Here is an 18,360-nt window from a genome sequence, read left to right as displayed (position 1 = left end):
ACCCTTTGGTCCCCCTCACAGGCTCCCCCTGGATGGGGGACACCCGTGGGGACGTCCCTCCATCGCCCTGATCACTCTCTCCACTTGGCAGCTCTAAGGCCTCTTAGAGCTTCTGCCGTTTTGTTTCACGGACTACAGGTCCGGATGTTTCTTTTCTTTTGTGGACTCTTTTCACTCAGGAAGGAAAAACAGTCACTCTGGGTGAGATCGGGGGAATAGGGAGGATGGGGCATGTGGGTTTTTAGTCAAAAACTGCTGAACACTCAGCGCAGGTGGGCAGGGGGACTGGTAAGTCACCCGTTGTGAAATGGGCCAGTGCTCTGGAAGAGTCGTCAAAAAAATCAGAGAAGCACAACGCAGCCTCTCACAATAACGCCAGTTGGTCACGGATGCAGATGGGCTCCTGGAACTCTCACCTAGTAGGGAATCCTAGCTTCAAGGTGCCCGCCCTCCAGAAGGTAATTCCTACGTTTTTCTTCGGTCCATTGTTGCATACTAAATGCCCTGAACAAGTTTTTTTGTTTTTATGATTTTGTTTATTTACTTTTAGAGAGTGGAAGGAAGGGATAAAAAGAGGGAGAGAAACATCCCTCTGTGGCTGCCTCTTGCACGCACCCTAGACATGTACCCAGGCATGTGTCCTAGACTGGGGATCCTCCAGCCACCCTTCAGTTTGCAGGCCGGCGCTCAAACCACTGAGCCACACCAGCCAGGGCTGAACAAGTTTATCCTTAGTCCCATGGATTACACTGGCAGGAATTATTCTCAGGAAAAGCTGGCATTAACACAAAGGTTCGTATTTAATTCTGTTCATTAGTAAAATCTACAATAGCAAAATGTATACATTGCATCCAATTTGTTATAATTGTAAATAAAATGTATGTTAAAGACATAATTCCTGACCTAGATGGTGTGGCTCAGTGACTGAGCACCCGCCCGGGACCCAAAAGGTGGTTAGTTTGATTCCCACTCAGGGCACATGTCTGGGTTGTGGGCCAGGTCCCCAGTAGGGGGTGGGCGTGAGAGGGAGCCACATGTTGAGCTCTCTTCCCGTCTTCGTCCCCCCCTTCCCCTCTGTCTAAAAATAAATAAAATAAATATTTAAAGAAACATAATTCCAGCCCTGGCTGGCATAGCTTAGTGGATTGAGCGCGGGCTGGGAACCAAAGTGTCCCAGGTTCGATTCCCAGCCAGGGTACATGCCTGGGTTGCAGGCCATAACCCCCAGCAACCGCACATTGATGTTTCTCTCTCTCTCTCTCTCTCTCTATCTCCCTCCCTTCCCTCTCTAAAAATAAATAAATAAAATCTTAAAAAAAAAACCATAATTCCTAGAGACACAACACCCAACAGTGAGAAGCCGAAAGCTCCCTCTCTCCGATCAGGAGGAAGACAGACTCCCACTCTCACCACCTCCCCGCACCAGAGTACTGGGAGTCCGAGCAAGAGCGGTCACGCGAGACAGAGACAAAAAACAAGCAAATCAGAGGGAGAAGGAGCCTTCGCACCGCTCACAGACGGCAGGACGCAGTACATAGGACCATTTGAGGACCCACCAAAATCCCATGAGAACGTGGAAATGAAGGCAGTGGGGTCGCAGGACACAACGTGGACACCGGGTGCACTTCCGTGCAGCAGTGACAGGGAACCAGAGGGAGGTGTCGTCAGCCCCTCCTGCGGTTGTGTCCAAAAGCAGAAATTACAGGATTCCTTCTTGTCCTTCTGACAGGAAGGCCATCAGTGTTTTAACAAGGACAGCCTGAGTCTGCACTTGGCTTTGGGCAGCGAGGACAGTGTGACAGAGTTGCTCCTGCCAACCCTGAGTTCAGTGTGTCCCCCTTCGCGTGTCCCCTCTTTGTCTCCTCTCTCGGTTCCTACAGCCGTCAGGGCTCAGGCTGTCCGCTCTCTGGTTGCACTTCTTCCCAGAAGTTGTCACACTGTCCCTGCTGTCCAAAGCCAAGCCCAGACTCAGGCTGTCCTTGTTAAAACACCGATGGCCTTCTTCTCAGAAGGACAACAAGGAATCCTGAAATTTATAGGGAACCACAAAGGACACCACATGACCAAAAAACCATCTAAATACAGAACCAAATGAAATGCATTGCACCCCGATGTCACAGCACTGGCACAAAACAGACGCGCAGATCACTGGGACAGAGCAGACAGCCAGACACGAAGTGTCACCTACACGGACAATTCGCCCACAAGAGAGGAGGCAAGGGCATACAATGGGGGAAAGACAGTCTCTTCAACAGACGTTGGGACAACCTGACAGACACGTGCAGGAGACCGGGCCTGGGTCACCTCCTGACACCGTATACAGGAAGGACCACAAACTGGTGAATGATGTGAATGGGACCCCAAACCAGAGCCCTGGAGGAAACACAGGCCCCAACCCCTGACGCCGCCCCTCACACTGTCTCTCTGTGGGTGACCACCGGGGGGGGGGCAGCAAATGGAAACCGAACAGATGGGGCCACGTGGAACTGCAGTGTCCGCACAGCAGAGGATGCAGCAACGCACGGAGAAGACAACTCAGAGACGGAAGAAGGCCTTGGCCGACCATGCGGTCAGCCAGGGGTTAGTATCCAAAATGAACAAAGAACACAAATCACCCTGGCTGGCGTAGCTCAGTGGATTGAGCGCGGGCTGGGAACCAAAGTGTCCCAGGTTCGATTCCCAGCCAGGGTACATTCCTGGGTTGCAGGCCAGAACCTCTAGCAACCGCACATTGGTGTTTCTCTCTCTCTCTCTCTCTCTCTATCTCCCTCCCTTCCCTTTCTAAAAATAAATAAATAAAATCTTTAAAAAAAAAGATTTTCTTAAAAAAAACAACAAAAACAAAAAACAAAGAACACAAATCATTTAAGATTAAAAAAATCCCCCCAAACAACCGGATTTTGCAAATGGACCGACCACCTGAACAGACATTTCTCCAAAGAAGAGACACATGGTCTGGGGCCCCCTCTGTGGTCAGACCGTGTGGCAGGTCCCGGCTCCAACGGACGTGTGTGTGTGTGTGTGTGTTGGTTTAGATTTTTATGTTTTACGAATAATTGTCACAGACATCTTTACATGCACATCTTTAAGGCACGCACCTGGTAACCCGCCCCACTGTCTCTACCACCCTCTCTCAGCAGGTACAGGACGACCTGCCCACCTAGATGTGACCGCAGGGACACAGCCCGTGTGCCCGAGAATTCCAGACCCGGACTTCACAGGAACTGACTCCCACCCGCAGACATTCAGCTCCCAGACGCTTGCTGGCCTTGAAGCAGTCGTGGGCACAGCCTGTGTTGCTTGCACACGGCCCCTCAGTGCAGAACGCTCAGCACCTCCCGTGCCAGTTTCTCAAGTTCTTTTTCCTTCCTTCTCCCTCCTTACAAAACCCCTGCCCAGAGTTTCCGGCCACAGGTGGGAGGAGTCCCCAGTTGTCTTCGGGTAGGCCGGTCACTCAACCTCTCTGACCCTCATGTTCTGGAAAGGTTCCCTCAGGTCCCTTGTGCCCTGGGTCCTGAGGAGGTACTTGCTGCTTATTCGTCACTGAGGCAGACATGTGTGCTGGGGGGAGGCTGCGGCCTTTCTAACTGGCCTGATCCCCTGCTTGGATTTAAGCCCCCCAACCCTGTGCAGGGGACTGTGAGTGGAGGGTCGCTGCCAAGGTGGCAGGAAATGCGGGAGTGGGAAGGTGGCAAAACCCTAGCCTCCTCCACAGACTCAGGGCACCCTGGCCACCTAGACACTCTGTTCACCTGTGACACCTGCCCTTGGGGTGATTCCTATCAGCTGGGTGGACACGGTGCGGGCTGCAGAAACCAAGGGGCCCCCAAGCCTCACTGAGCCCACTCACCCTCCTGGCATTCAGCACATGGCAGGCACGAGGTCTCCTGGTTGCAGGGGGCCGAGAAGGAGCCAGGCTCGCACGGGCTGCACTCCGGGACTCGGTCTCTGTACACACAGGAGCCTGAGGGAGGGGTGGGACAGAGGTGAGGTGGGGGCCAGGCCACAGACGGCACATGGTCCCTGCAGCCTGTGCTTGAGGAGGTGCCAGAGCACCTGGTGGCCTGTCCCCAGCACAGCACCAACCCTCAGCTCCTGGCTCCTTGGAACCTTCTGTACTGATAACCTGGCTCCATGTGTACCAGGGGCTGGGGACCTGACTCACCCTCACCTCTTCTCAAGACGCTGCAGCTCTGGGAACAGGGGTGCTGAGTGTGCACCCCAGAGCCCCTGCCCACCCTCCTCTCCAGGGCCCTCTGCATCTTCCCGGCCAGTGTGCAGGGCAGCCGAGTGGTCCAGATACCGACGTCTGCCCTGTCTCACCGGAGTTGATTTTTAGCAAATAAAACACCAGGCTTCTTAAAAGAAACTTTCCGGCCACACTCGATGGGGTAGGTTTGGCTGTAGCAGCACCTGCAACTGCGCCCCTAAGCCCAGAGCACCGGTCCTGCTCCTCCTCCCAGCCTCCTAACCCCCCCCCCCCCCCCCCCCCCCCCAGCGACTCGCAAGCAGGGAGTCTGCAGACAGGCTCCACCGAGGCGCGAGCGGAATGCGGGCAGTCTCTAGTCCCCTCGGAAAACTGGGGGCCCCCCTCAGGTTCCCCAGGGCCAGCGTCACCTGCACCAGGGCGCGCACAACGCAGAGCGGAGACAGCCCCAGCCTGGTTGCCCGGAGCCTTCTGCTCCGCAGAGCTGGGGGAAGGCGATCCCGGGCCGCCCGACCACTGGCTACCCGGAGACCGGGGTCGCCAGGCCCCGCCGACAACCGGTCGGTTACGGGCGTGTTAGGAACCGGGCTACTAGCGAAGCTCAGCTGAGCTCCGCGTTCTGTTCCCCACCACGGCCTCTCCCGTAGAGCACCTTCGGTCCGGCCAGAGTGGGACGCGGGGCCACTCGTGTGTTGGGAGAATTCGCACCCTGAGCCGTTCTCACCCAGGGCGCGGGTGCGGGGGGTGGAACACAACAGGACTGGTCTCCCCTTCCACCACCCCCGTCCCGGCTCCTCTCAGAGCTCGCACTTTGTCCGCGATGTTGTCCAGCCCCGGGCGACCCCCGCCCCGCTGTCGGGCTCTGCCCTCCCCAAGCGCCTGGCACCCACCTGCGCCCCGACAAGAAGCGGCGACAGAGTCGGGAGTAGGGAGCGCAGAGACCGGAGCGAGCCCCGCTCCGGAGCAGTAGCAGAGCCGGGTGCGGTAGTTTCACTTACGCGGCACCCCAAGCGGGTCCTCGGGGCGGGCCACTGGCGGCGGGAACCGCCCCAGGGCAGCCGGAACCGCGGGGTCTGGCGAGGACGGGCTGCCCCAGGGGCCCTTCCCTACAACTGCGCCCCTAGCGGACGATGCAATTACCTCGTTTCTTCTGCTCCAGCTTCTTCCCGGGAGCACACGGGCTCTCAGGGACCCAACTGGAGCCAGGGAACGGAAATGCCAAAAAAAGCGCGCCACCCTTCAGATGGCCGAGGGGCAGGTCGTCCCTGAGGCCAGGTGCCTGGGGCTCAGCGGAGACAGCACCGTGACGGCTTCCAGGCTGTTCTCCCTTCAGGTCACCCTGTGGGGAACTGAGCCTCAGCGGGGAGAACCGGGAAGACCCCGCAGAGGCCCTGCCCGGTCCTTACGCAGTGCCCGGACCTGCCCCCAGCCCGGGCTGTCACTCTCCTCCAGTGGCTCCAACTCAGAGTGCGCCCCGCTGGGGGTCCACTGCTCACGGGCTGGAATCCTCCGTCGTTTGGCTTCTTGACCTTGGCAACAATGATGATGCCCAGACTGACACGGGGAAGATTAAACAGAATGAAGAGAGCTGGTGTGTGCTCTCTGGAACTGGGAAAAGGAGAGAATTTCTGTCAGGTCAAAGCCGACCTTGCTTCCAGCAGCCGCAGGACTGAGTACAGACAGACCCGCCTCAGTGAGATGCACAGACAGAAGGACAGAGTGGCCGCGTGTACACACAGACACAGACACCAACTGGAACTCGTAACCACAGGAAGGAGAACCCCTGTCATTGAAGTACCGTGGATGCACAGGGGACAGGGGCTCCCTGAGGAACTCATACACAGACACCACCAGGTAACCCATGTCACCTAGGCTCCAAACTCCACCCACCATCATGAGACGTCCCCTCTGACCCTCCAGGGCCTTTGTTGTCTTCAGACCTTTCAGGTAGGTCTTTGGGTCGTCGTGACTTCATTTCAGCATCTGCCGTAACATGAGGGCCCAACTCCTCCTGGGCCTGGGGACGTCCAGGGTCCCCAACACCACTTACTGAAAAGTTGTTTTTCTCATAGAGCGGTCGGGGCTCAGGATTTGTTTCTTTAAAAATGTCCCCGTGTCCATGAGCAGGAGAGTGAACACCACCCCGCTTGTGTGTCTGCACCTACATCTGAGTGTCACTCGGCCACACAGAGAGGTGACGCTCTGCCAGGTCCGACCGTGACCCAGGGGCTGGGGACAACAGCCAGACAAAGAGAAGCCGGACATACAAGGCCATATTTCATTGGTTGGTGCCTGTGATACCTTTGACTGCCTCTGGGAAAACTGCTGCCCTGTGATCCGAAAAACTGCCCCTTACCTGTATGAAAAATACCACTCTCCATTCCTGAAAACTAGCCCTCACCTCCTTAAAAACTGCCAGTGTACCTCTCTGGAACGGAATGAGCCTACGTGAAAACTACACGACTATATCCCTGAAAACTGCCCCTCTGACTTCTTGGAAACTGGGAATCAGCCAGCCAGAAAATTGTCCCTGAGCTTAATTGAAAACTCCAATCAGCATCCCTAAATACTGATCATTGGCCTTTGTGAAAACTGTCCCTAAGCGTCCCTGAAAACTGCCACACAGTATCTCTAAAAAGTGCAACACAGTCGCTGTGAAAATTGTCCCTCAGCAACCTTGAAAACTACACCTCAGCCTCTGTGAAAACTGGCCCTCAGCCTCCCTGAAAACCGTCCTTCAGCTCCTCAAAAACTTGCCCTTAGAATCCTGAAACCTACCCCACAGCCTCCCTGAAAACTGCCCCTCAGCCTCTCTGAAAACTGCCCCTCAGCCTCTGTCAAAACTGCCCTTCAGCCTCCCTGAAAACTGCCCCTCAGCCTCTCAAAAACTGGCCCTTGGCCTCCCTGAAACCTACCCCACAGCCTCTGTGCAAACTGCCCCTGAGCTTCACTGAAATCTGCCCCTCAGTCTCCCTGAAAACTGACCCTCAGGCTCCATGAAAACTGTGCGAAGGCTCCATGAAAACTGTGCGAAGCCTCCCTGAATCTGCACCACACTGTCTCTAAAAAGAGCCGCTCAGTCTCTCTGAAAATTGCCCCTCAGCCTCCCTGAAAACTGCTCTTCAGCCTCCCTAAAAACTGCCCCTCAGTCTCCAAGGAAACTACACCTCAGCCTCCCTGAAAACTGCCCCTCAGGTTCTCTTAAAACTCTCCCTCAGTATCCCTGAAAATTGCCCCTCAGCCTCTCTGGAAACTCTCCCTCAAACTCTGTGAAAACTGGCCCTCAGCTTCCCTGATAACTGCCCCACAGAGTCTCTGAAGAAGGCCACTCAGCCTCTCTGAAAACTGCCCCTCAATGTACCTGAAAGCCACACCTCAGCCTCTGTGAAAACTGCCCCTCAGCCTCTGTGAAAACTGCCCCTCAAGCCCTGGCTGGCGTAGCTCAGTGGATTGAGTGCGGGCTGGGAACCAAAGTGTCCCAGGTTCGATTCCCAGCCAGGGTACATTCCTGGGTTGCAGGCCATAACCCCCAGCAACCGAACATTGATGTCTCTCTCTCCCCTTCCCCCCTTCCCTCTCTAAACATAAATAAATAAAATCTTTAACAAAAAAAAACCAACAAAACTGCCCCTCAGCCTCTAGAAAACTGCCCCTCAGTCTCCGTGAAAACTACACCTCAGCCTCCCTGAAAACTGCCCATCAGCTTCTTAGAACTCCCCAATCTCCCTGAAAAGCACACCACAGCCTCTGTGAAGACTGCCCCTCAGCATCTTGAAAACCACAACTCAGCCTCTCACAAACTGGCCCTTGGCCTCCCTGAAACCTGCCCCAAGCCTCTCTGAAAAGTGCCCCTCAAACTCTCTGAAAACTGCCCCACAGCCTCTCTGAAAACTGCCCCTCAGCCTCTCTGAAAACTGCCCCGCAGCTTCCCTAAAAACTGCCCCTCAGCCTCTCTGAATACCACACCTCAGCCTCTGTGTAAACTGCGTCACAGCAACTCTGAAAACTGCCCCATAGGCTCTCTGAAAACTGCCCCCTAACTGTCTGCAAACTGCACTTCAGCATCTTTGAAAACTACTACTCAGCCTCCCTTAAAACTATACCTCAGGTTCTGTGAAAACTGCCCGTGAGCTTCTCTAAAACTTCCCCTCAGCCTCTCTGAAAACTGCCCCCAATCTCTATGAAAACTGCCCTGCCTTACTCGCTGAAAAATGCCACTCAGTGTCTGTGCAAACTGCCTCTCAGCCTCCCAAAAAACTGCCACTCAGTGTGTCTGAGAACTGTCCCTAAGCCTCTCTGAAAACGTCCCCTCATCCTCCCTCAAAACTGCCCGTTGGCCTCTCTAAACGCTGCCCCTCAGGGTCCCTGACAACTGCCAGTTTCTCTTAAAACAGCCCGTCAGCCTCTCTGAAAACTACCCCTCTGGCACTTTAAAAACAGCCCATCGGCCTCTGTAAAAACTGCCCCTCGGCCTCTCTGAAACCTGCCCCACAGCCTCTCTGAAAACTACATGTCCGCCTCTCTCAAAACTGCCCTTCAGTCTACCTGAAAACCACACCTCATCCTTTGTGAAAACTGCCCCACAGACTCTGTGTAAACTGTTCCACAGCATCTCCGAAAACTTCCCCACAGCCTCTCTGAAAACTGCCCCTTAACTGTCTGCAAACTGCACCTCGGCATCTTTGAAACTTGCACTCAGCCTCCCTTGAAACTATACCTCAGCCTCTGTGAAAACGGCCCCTGAGCTTCTCTAAAACTGCCACTCAAACTCTCTGAAAACTGCCACTCAGAATCCCTGAATACACACCAGTCTCCCTGAAACTGCCCCATAGTCTCTCTGAAAACTACAACTCAGGCTCTGTGAAAACTGGCCCTAAGCCTCCCAAAAAACTGCTCCACAGCCTCCCTGAAAACTACCTCTCCACCTCTCTGAAAATTGCCCCACAGTTACCCCGAAAACTGCCACTCAAACTCTCTGAAAACTGCCCCACAGCCTCTGTGAAGACAGCCCCACAGCATGTCTGCAACCTGCCCCACAGCCTCCCAGAAAACTACCTCTCCGCCACTCTGAAAACTGGCCCTCAAAATCTCCGAAAACTGCCCCACAGCCTCTGTGAAAGCTGCCCCTCAGCCTCTCTGAAAACTTCCCCTCAGCCTCCCTGAAAACTGCCCCTCAGCCCCCCTGAAAACTGCTCCTCAGCCTCCCTAGAAACTGCCCCTCAGCCTCTTGAAAACAGTCCCACAGCATCTCTGGAACCTGCCCCACAGCCTCCCTGAAAGCCGCCCCATCAGCCTCCCTGAAAACTGCCCCTCAGCCTCCCTAGAAACTGCCCCTGAGGTTCTCTTAAAACTCCCCCTCAGTCTCCCTGAAAACTACACCGCAGCCTCTGTGAAGACTGCCCCATAGCCTCTCTGAAAACTGTCCCCACAGCCTCCTTGAAATCTGCTGCACACTCTCTCTGAAAACTGCCCCTCAAAATCTCTGAAAACTGCCCACAGCCTCCTTGAAATCTGCCACACAGTCTCTCTGAAAACTGCCACACAGCCTCTCAGAAATCTGCCCCTCAGCCTCCCTGAAAACTGCCCCTCAGCCTCCCTGAAAACTGCTCCTCATCCTCTGTGAAAACTGCCCCTCAGTCTCCGTGAAAAATATACTTCAGCCTCCCTGAAAACTTCACCTCAGCCTCCCTGTAAACTGCCTCACAGCCTCTTAAAGCCCCCCTCAGCCTCTCACAAACTAGCCCTTGGCCTCTCTGAAAACTGTCCCACAGCCTGTGTCAAAATTGCCCCTCTGCCTCTGTGAAAACTGCCCCTCAGCCTCCCTAAAAACTGCCCTGCAGCCTCCCTGAAAACTACCTTTCCGCCTCTCTGAAAACTGACCCTCAGACTCCCTGAAAACTGCCCCAAAGCCTCTCTGAAAACTGCCCCTCAGCCTCCTTGAAATCTGCCCTTCAGCCTCCCTGACAACGGCCCCTCAGCCTATGTAAAACTGGCCCTTGGCCTCTCGGAAAGCTGCCCCACAGCCTCTCTGAAAACTGCCCCTCAGCCTCCCTGAAATCTGCCCCCCAGCCTCCCTGACAACGGCCCCTCAGCCTATGTAAAACTGGCCCTTGGCCTCTCGGAAAGCTGCCCCACAGCCTCTCTGAAAACTGCCCCTCAGCCTCCCTGAAATTTGCCCCTCAGCCTCCCTGACAACGGCCCCTCAGACTATGTAAAACTGGCCCTTGGCCTCTCGGAAAGCTGCCCCACAGCCTCTGTGAAAACTGCCCCTCAGCCTCCCTGAAATCTGCCCCTCAGCCTCCCTGAAAACGGCCCCTCAGCCTATGTAAAACTGGCCCTTGGCCTCTCGGAAAGCTGCCCCACAGCCTCTCTGAAAACTGTCCCCACAGCCTCCTTGAAATCTGCTGCACAGGCTCTCTGAAAACTGCCCATCAAAATCTCTGAAAACTGCCCCTCAGCATCTCTGAAAAGTGTCCCTACAGCCTCCCTGAGAACTGCCCCTGAGCCTCCCTGAAACTGCTCCTCAGCCTCTTCAAAACGGTCCCACAGCATCTCTGGAACCTGCCCCACAGCCTCCCTGAAAGCTACCCCTCAGCCTCTCTGAAAACTGCCCCTCAGCTTCCCTAGAAACTGCCCCTCAGTCTCCGAGGAAACTACACCTCAGCCTCCCTGAAAACTGCCCCTCAGGTTCTCTTAAAACTCTCCCTCAGTATCCCTGAAAACTGCCCCTCAGCCTCTGTGAAAACTCGCCCTCAGCCTCCCTGAACACTCCCCTTCAGCCTTCCTGAAAACAGTCCCACAGGCTTCCCAAAAACTGCCCTCAGCCTACCTAAAAACCGCCCCTCAGCCTCTCTGAAAACTGCCCCTCAGACTCCCAGGCAACTGCCCCTCAGGCTCTCTAGAAACTGCCCCTCAGTCTCCAAGAAAACTATACCTCAGCCTGCCTGAAAACTGCTCCTCAGGTTCTCTTAAAACTCCCCCTCAGTGTCCCTGACAACTACACCACAGCCTTTCTGAAAACTGCTCCTCAGCCTCTTGAAAACGGTCGCACAGCATCTCTGAAACCTGCCCCACAGCCTCCCTGAAAACTACCTCTCCTCCTCTCTGAAAACTGCCCCGCAGCTTCTCTGAAAACTGCCCCTCAAAATCTCTGAAAACTGCCCCACGGCCTCTGTGAAAACCGCCCCTCAGCCTCCCTGAAAACTGCCTCTCAGCTTCCCTGAAAACTGCCCTTGTCCACCTCACTGAAAAGTGCCCCCACACTCTCTGAAAACTGCCCCTCGTACCCGTTGATAACTGCCACTCAGTGTCTGTGAAAACTGCCCCACAGCCTCTGTGTAACCTGTTCTACAGCATCTCTGAAAACTGCCCCACAACCTCTCTGAAAAATGCCCACTGTCTGTAAAATGCACCTCAGCATCTTTGAAAACTTCCACTCAGCCTCCCTTGAAACTATACCTCAGCCTCTGTGAAGACTGCCCCTCAGCCTTTGTGAAAACTGCCTGTCAGCGTCCATGAAAAGTGCCCCTCAAGCTCTGTCAAAACTGCCCCTCAGGTTAGCTGAAAACGGCCCATCAGGCATTCCAAAAACTGCCCCTGAGCCTCTCTGAAAAATGCCGCCTAACTGTATGCAAACTGCACCTCAGCATCTTTGAAAACTTCCATTCAGCCTACCTTAAAACACTACCTCAGCCTCTGTGAAAACTGCCCCTCAGCCTCTGTGAAAAATGCCCCTCAGTCTCCGTGAAAACTACACATCAGCCTCCCTGAAAACTTCCCCTCAGCCTCCCTGAAAACTACACCACAGCCTCTGTGAAGATTCCCCTCAGCCTTTGTGAAAACTGCCCCTCAGATCCCTGAAAACTGCCCCTCAGCCTCCCTCAAAACAGCCCTCAGCCTCTCTAAAAACTGCCCCTCAGACTCCATGAAAACTGCCCCACAGTCTCCCTGAAATCTGCACCTCAGCCTCTCTGAAAACTGCTCCTCGGGCTCTCTGAAAAGTTTCCCAAAACCTCTCTGAAACTTGCCCCACTGCTTCTGTGAAAGTGCCCTTCAAATTCCTTGTAAACTGCCCCTCAGCTGGCCTGAAACCTGCCCCTCAGCCTCCCTGAAAACTGCCCCTCAGCCTCCCTGAAAACTGCTCTTCAGCCTCCCTAGAAACTGCCCCTCAGTCTCCGAGGAAACTACACCTCAGCCTCCCTGAAAACTGCCCCTCAGGTTCTCTTAAAACTCTCCCTCAGTATCCCTGAAAACTGCCCCTCAGCCTCTGTGAAAACTCGCCCTCAGCCTCCCTGAACACTCCCCTTCAGCCTTCCTGAAAACTGTCCCACAGGCTTCCCGAAAACTGCCCTCAGCCTACCTAAAAACCGCCCCTCAGCCTCTCTGAAAACTGCCCCTCAGACTCCCAGGCAACTGCCCCTCAGGCTCTCTAGAAACTGCCCCTCAGTCTCCAAGAAAACTATACCTCAGCCTGCCTGAAAACTGCTCCTCAGGTTCTCTTAAAACTCCCCCTCAGTGTCCCTGACAACTACACCACAGCCTTTCTGAAAACTGCTCCTCAGCCTCTTGAAAACGGTCGCACAGCATCTCTGAAACCTGCCCCACAGCCTCCCTGAAAACTACCTCTCCTCCTCTCTGAAAACTGCCCCGCAGCTTCTCTGAAAACTGCCCCTCAAAATCTCTGAAAACTGCCCCACGGCCTCTGTGAAAACCGCCCCTCAGCCTCCCTGAAAACTGCCTCTCAGCTTCCCTGAAAACTGCCCTTGTCCACCTCACTGAAAAGTGCCCCCACACTCTCTGAAAACTGCCCCTCGTACCCGTTGATAACTGCCACTCAGTGTCTGTGAAAACTGCCCCACAGCCTCTGTGTAACCTGTTCTACAGCATCTCTGAAAACTGCCCCACAACCTCTCTGAAAAATGCCCACTGTCTGTAAAATGCACCTCAGCATCTTTGAAAACTTCCACTCAGCCTCCCTTGAAACTATACCTCAGCCTCTGTGAAGACTGCCCCTCAGCCTTTGTGAAAACTGCCTGTCAGCGTCCATGAAAAGTGCCCCTCAAGCTCTGTCAAAACTGCCCCTCAGGTTAGCTGAAAACGGCCCATCAGGCATTCCAAAAACTGCCCCTGAGCCTCTCTGAAAAATGCCGCCTAACTGTATGCAAACTGCACCTCAGCATCTTTGAAAACTTCCATTCAGCCTACCTTAAAACACTACCTCAGCCTCTGTGAAAACTGCCCCTCAGCCTCTGTGAAAAATGCCCCTCAGTCTCCGTGAAAACTACACATCAGCCTCCCTGAAAACTTCCCCTCAGCCTCCCTGAAAACTACACCACAGCCTCTGTGAAGATTCCCCTCAGCCTTTGTGAAAACTGCCCCTCAGATCCCTGAAAACTGCCCCTCAGCCTCCCTCAAAACAGCCCTCAGCCTCTCTAAAAACTGCCCCTCAGACTCCATGAAAACTGCCCCACAGTCTCCCTGAAATCTGCACCTCAGCCTCTCTGAAAACTGCTCCTCGGGCTCTCTGAAAAGTTTCCCAAAACCTCTCTGAAACTTGCCCCACTGCTTCTGTGAAAAGTGCCCTTCAAATTCCTTGTAAACTGCCCCTCAGCTGGCCTGAAACCTGCCCCTCAGCCTCCCTGAAAACTGCCCCTCAGCCTCCCTGAAAACTGCTCTTCAGCCTCCCTAGAAACTGCCCCTCAGTCTCCGAGGAAACTACACCTCAGCCTCCCTGAAAACTGCCCCTCAGGTTCTCTTAAAACTCTCCCTCAGTATCCCTGAAAACTGCCCCTCAGCCTCTGTGAAAACTCGCCCTCAGCCTCCCTGAACACTCCCCTTCAGCCTTCCTGAAAACTGTCCCACAGGCTTCCCGAAAACTGCCCTCAGCCTACCTAAAAACCGCCCCTCAGCCTCTCTGAAAACTGCCCCTCAGACTCCCAGGCAACTGCCCCTCAGGCTCTCTAGAAACTGCCCCTCAGTCTCCAAGAAAACTATACCTCAGCCTGCCTGAAAACTGCTCCTCAGGTTCTCTTAAAACTCCCCCTCAGTGTCCCTGACAACTACACCACAGCCTTTCTGAAAACTGCTCCTCAGCCTCTTGAAAACGGTCGCACAGCATCTCTGAAACCTGCCCCACAGCCTCCCTGAAAACTACCTCTCCTCCTCTCTGAAAACTGCCCCGCAGCTTCTCTGAAAACTGCCCCTCAAAATCTCTGAAAACTGCCCCACGGCCTCTGTGAAAACTGCCCCTCAGCCTCTTGAAAACCGCCCCTCAGCCTCCCTGAAAACTGCCTCTCAGCTTCCCTGAAAACTGCCCTTGTCCACCTCACTGAAAAGTGCCCCCACACTCTCTGAAAACTGCCCCTCGTACCCGTTGATAACTGCCACTCAGTGTCTGTGAAAACTGCCCCACAGCTTCTCTGAAAGCTTCTCCTCAGTATGTCTGAAACCTGCCCCACAGCCTGACTGAAAACTGCCCCGGAGCCTCTCAAAAACTGCTCCTCAGCCTCCCTAAAAACTGCCACTCAGCGTCTCTGAGAACTGCCCCTCAGTCTCTCTGAAACCTGCCCCACAGCCTCTCTGAAAACTACATGTCCACCTCTCTCAAAACTGCCCTTCAGTCTACCTGAAAACCACACCTCATCCTTTGTGAAAACTGCCCCACAGACTCTGTGTAAACTGTTCCACAGCATCTCCGAAAACTTCCCCACAGCCTCTCTGAAAACTGCCCCTTAACTGTCTGCAAACTGCACCTCGGCATCTTTGAAACTTGCACTCAGCCTCCCTTGAAACTATACCTCAGCCTCTGTGAAAACGGCCCCTGAGCTTCTCTAAAACTGCCACTCAAACTCTCTGAAAACTGCCACTCAGAATCCCTGAATACACACCAGTCTCCCTGAAACTGCCCCATAGTCTCTCTGAAAACTACAACTCAGGCTCTGTGAAAACTGGCCCTAAGCCTCCCAAAAAACTGCTCCACAGCCTCCCTGAAAACTACCTCTCCGCCTCTCTGAAAACTGCCACTCAAACTCTCTGAAAACTGCCCCACAGCCTCTGTGAAGACAGCCCCACAGCATGTCTGCAACCTGCCCCACAGCCTCCCTGAAAACTGCCCCCCCAGCCTACCTGAAAACTAACTCTCCGCCACTCTGAAAACTGCCCCTCAAAATCTCTGAAAACTGCCCCAAAGCCTCTGTGAAAGCTGCCCCTCAGGCTCTCTGAAAACTGCCCCTCAGCCTCCCTGAAAACTGCCCCTCAGCCTCCCTGAAAACTGCTCCTCAGCCTCCCTAGAAACTGCCCCTCAGCCTCTTGAAAACAGTCCCACAGCATCTCTGGAACCTGCCCCACAGCCTCCCTGAAAGCCGCCCCTCAGCCTCGCTGAAAACTGCCCCACAGCCTCCCTGAAAACTGCCCCTCAGTCTACCTGAAAACCACACCTCATCCTCTGTGAAAACTGCCCCACAGCCTCTGTGTAACCTGTTCTACAGCATCTCTGAAAACTGCCCCACAACCTCTCTGAAAAATGCCCACTGTCTGTAAAATGCACCTCAGCATCTTTGAAAACTTCCACTCAGCCTCCCTTGAAACTATACCTCAGCCTCTGTGAAGACTGCCCCTCAGCCTTTGTGAAAACTGCCTGTCAGCGTCCATGAAAAGTGCCCCTCAAGCTCTGTCAAAACTGCCCCTCAGGTTAGCTGAAAACGGCCCATCAGGCATTCCAAAAACTGCCCCTGAGCCTCTCTGAAAAATGCCGCCTAACTGTATGCAAACTGCACCTCAGCATCTTTGAAAACTTCCATTCAGCCTACCTTAAAACACTACCTCAGCCTCTGTGAAAACTGCCCCTCAGCCTCTGTGAAAAATGCCCCTCAGTCTCCGTGAAAACTACACATCAGCCTCCCTGAAAACTTCCCCTCAGCCTCCCTGAAAACTACACCACAGCCTCTGTGAAGATTCCCCTCAGCCTTTGTGAAAACTGCCCCTCAGATCCCTGAAAACTGCCCCTCAGCCTCCCTCAAAACAGCCCTCAGCCTCTCTAAAAACTGCCCCTCAGACTCCATGAAAACTGCCCCACAGTCTCCCTGAAATCTGCACCTCAGCCTCTCTGAAAACTGCTCCTCGGGCTCTCTGAAAAGTTTCCCAAAACCTCTCTGAAACTTGCCCCACTGCTTCTGTGAAAAGTGCCCTTCAAATTCCTTGTAAACTGCCCCTCAGCTGGCCTGAAACCTGCCCCTCAGCCTCCCTGAAAACTGCCCCTCAGCCTCCCTGAAAACTGCTCTTCAGCCTCCCTAGAAACTGCCCCTCAGTCTCCGAGGAAACTACACCTCAGCCTCCCTGAAAACTGCCCCTCAGGTTCTCTTAAAACTCTCCCTCAGTATCCCTGAAAACTGCCCCTCAGCCTCTGTGAAAACTCGCCCTCAGCCTCCCTGAACACTCCCCTTCAGCCTTCCTGAAAACTGTCCCACAGGCTTCCCGAAAACTGCCCTCAGCCTACCTAAAAACCGCCCCTCAGCCTCTCTGAAAACTGCCCCTCAGACTCCCAGGCAACTGCCCCTCAGGCTCTCTAGAAACTGCCCCTCAGTCTCCAAGAAAACTATACCTCAGCCTGCCTGAAAACTGCTCCTCAGGTTCTCTTAAAACTCCCCCTCAGTGTCCCTGACAACTACACCACAGCCTTTCTGAAAACTGCTCCTCAGCCTCTTGAAAACGGTCGCACAGCATCTCTGAAACCTGCCCCACAGCCTCCCTGAAAACTACCTCTCCTCCTCTCTGAAAACTGCCCCGCAGCTTCTCTGAAAACTGCCCCTCAAAATCTCTGAAAACTGCCCCACGGCCTCTGTGAAAACTGCCCCTCAGCCTCTTGAAAACCGCCCCTCAGCCTCCCTGAAAACTGCCTCTCAGCTTCCCTGAAAACTGCCCTTGTCCACCTCACTGAAAAGTGCCCCCACACTCTCTGAAAACTGCCCCTCGTACCCGTTGATAACTGCCACTCAGTGTCTGTGAAAACTGCCCCACAGCTTCTCTGAAAGCTTCTCCTCAGTATGTCTGAAACCTGCCCCACAGCCTGACTGAAAACTGCCCCGGAGCCTCTCAAAAACTGCTCCTCAGCCTCCCTAAAAACTGCCACTCAGCGTCTCTGAGAACTGCCCCTCAGTCTCTCTGAAACCTGCCCCACAGCCTCTCTGAAAACTACATGTCCGCCTCTCTCAAAACTGCCCTTCAGTCTACCTGAAAACCACACCTCATCCTTTGTGAAAACTGCCCCACAGACTCTGTGTAAACTGTTCCACAGCATCTCCGAAAACTTCCCCACAGCCTCTCTGAAAACTGCCCCTTAACTGTCTGCAAACTGCACCTCTGCATCTTTGAAACTTGCACTCAGCCTCCCTTGAAACTACACCTTACCCTCTGTGAAAACTGCCTCTGAGCCTCTTAAAACTGCTCCTCAGCCTCTCTGAAAACTACCTCACAGCCTCTCTGAAAACTGCCCCTCAGCCTCCTGAAAACTGGCCCTTCGCCTCCCTGAAACGGAACCCACAGCCTCTGTGAAAACTGCCCCTCAGCCTCTCTGAAAACTACCTCACAGCCTCTCTGAAAACTGGCCCTCGGCCTCCTGAAAACTGGCCGTTCGCCTCCCTGAAACGGAACCCACAGCCTCTGTGAAAACTGCCCCTCAGCCTCTCCGGAAACTCTCCCTCAAACTCTGTGAAAACTGGCCCTCAGCTTCCCTGATAACTGCCCCACAGAGTCTCTGAAAAGAGCCACTCAGCCTCTCTGAGAACTGCCCCTCAGTGTACCTGAAAGCCACACCTCAGCCTCTGTGAAAACTGCCCCTCAGCTCTGTGAAAACTGCCCCTCAAGCCCTGGCTGGCGTAGCTCAGTGGATTGAGTGCGGGCTGGGAACCAAAGTGTCCCAGGTTCGATTCCCAGCCAGGATACATTCCTGGGTTGCAGGCCATAACCCCCAGCAACCGAACATTGATGTCTCTCTCTCTCTCTCTCCCCCTCCCCCCCTTCCCTCTCTAAACATAAATAAATAAATATTAAAAAAAAAAACCTGCCCCTCAGCCTCTAGAAAACTGCCCTTCAGTCTCAGTGAAAACTACACATCAGCCTCCGTGAAAACTGCACGATAGTCTCTCTGAAAACTACAC

The 18,360-nt window shown here is 54.2% G+C and overlaps 1 protein-coding gene and 1 long non-coding RNA gene across 3 annotated transcripts in view; both read right to left on the bottom strand.

Moving 5' to 3' along the window:
• LOC118501403 (butyrophilin subfamily 3 member A2-like) overlaps window positions 1–18,360 on the bottom strand; it is a 110,270-nt gene that overhangs the window by 55,978 nt on the left and 35,932 nt on the right. The gene's annotated exons all lie outside the window — the stretch shown is intronic.
• On the bottom strand, window positions 3,837–9,597 carry LOC118501417. Its single transcript, XR_004904066.1, has 3 exons — window positions 9,587–9,597; window positions 6,369–6,374; window positions 3,837–3,946 (listed from the first exon to the last, which is right to left on the bottom strand). It is a non-coding gene; the product is annotated as an uncharacterized LOC118501417 (long non-coding RNA).

Source organism: Phyllostomus discolor, chromosome 6, assembly GCF_004126475.2.
Source record: "Phyllostomus discolor isolate MPI-MPIP mPhyDis1 chromosome 6, mPhyDis1.pri.v3, whole genome shotgun sequence".
Classification (NCBI taxonomy): Eukaryota; Metazoa; Chordata; class Mammalia; order Chiroptera; family Phyllostomidae; genus Phyllostomus; species Phyllostomus discolor.
This window is presented reverse-complemented; position numbering and strand designations above follow the sequence as displayed.